We start from the raw sequence: 849 nt of genomic DNA, 5'->3' as shown, positions 1-849 counted from the left end.
AAATTCCACTTTTCATGCAGAGGTGCACGTGCACAGAAGTAACAACATAGTTTCTTTCATGGAGCATTAATGGTCTATTATGCAATTTCAAATCGTGTGTAATGTATTACTATTGTGTACTTGCACATTTATTCATAACGAATTCAGTAAGTCTGTTTCTTTATCCACTTTATTAATGAATAAAACTATGAAGTAACTGGGGAAAATCTTTTATTCTTTACACTATTCATCAGCATCCAGCAAAACAAAATACACGCCTTGGTTAGTCATCGTTTGTGTCCTGCAGATTCATTAATGAAATCATTTGAAAATCGAAATGCTAACTGTAAGAGTAATATATAGTGATATATGAAATAAAGCATACTTAATCTTATGGATGACATTCTATGCAGACTGCAAAAATAGTGCGATAGGGCGAAACAAATCGGATGGGAAAAAAAACAAGATGGCTACATTTTCAAAATAGGCACCATGAAGTTGTGATAAAAGTTGTAACAAGAATTAAAGGGACAAAACATTGTATCAGAGCCAACAAGGTATTCATTCCTAGTCTCCAAGCAGACCCTACGGTGCCTTAGAAATAGTATCAAAGCTGGCCAGGGACTTAGTATAGCGGCACCGTTTGACTCCCTTTGACCGGCTATTCTCCTTTGCCAGCTTTGATACTATCTCTAAGGCACCGTTGGGTCTGCTTGGAGACTAATTCATTCCTGTATTCAAGACATGTACTGGTGTGGTAAAAGTGACACTAGTGTGGTAAACTGGCATCACCAAAGTTGGTAACCACACACATGGCTTCCATATTGCGCAAAAAATTCTTTTTTTCTTCTGAAATCAGGCGAAAATTGA

The sequence above is a fragment of the Branchiostoma floridae genome, chromosome 1 (assembly GCF_000003815.2).
Source record: "Branchiostoma floridae strain S238N-H82 chromosome 1, Bfl_VNyyK, whole genome shotgun sequence".
Classification (NCBI taxonomy): Eukaryota; Metazoa; Chordata; class Leptocardii; order Amphioxiformes; family Branchiostomatidae; genus Branchiostoma; species Branchiostoma floridae.
Note: the sequence above shows the minus strand (reverse complement) of the source record.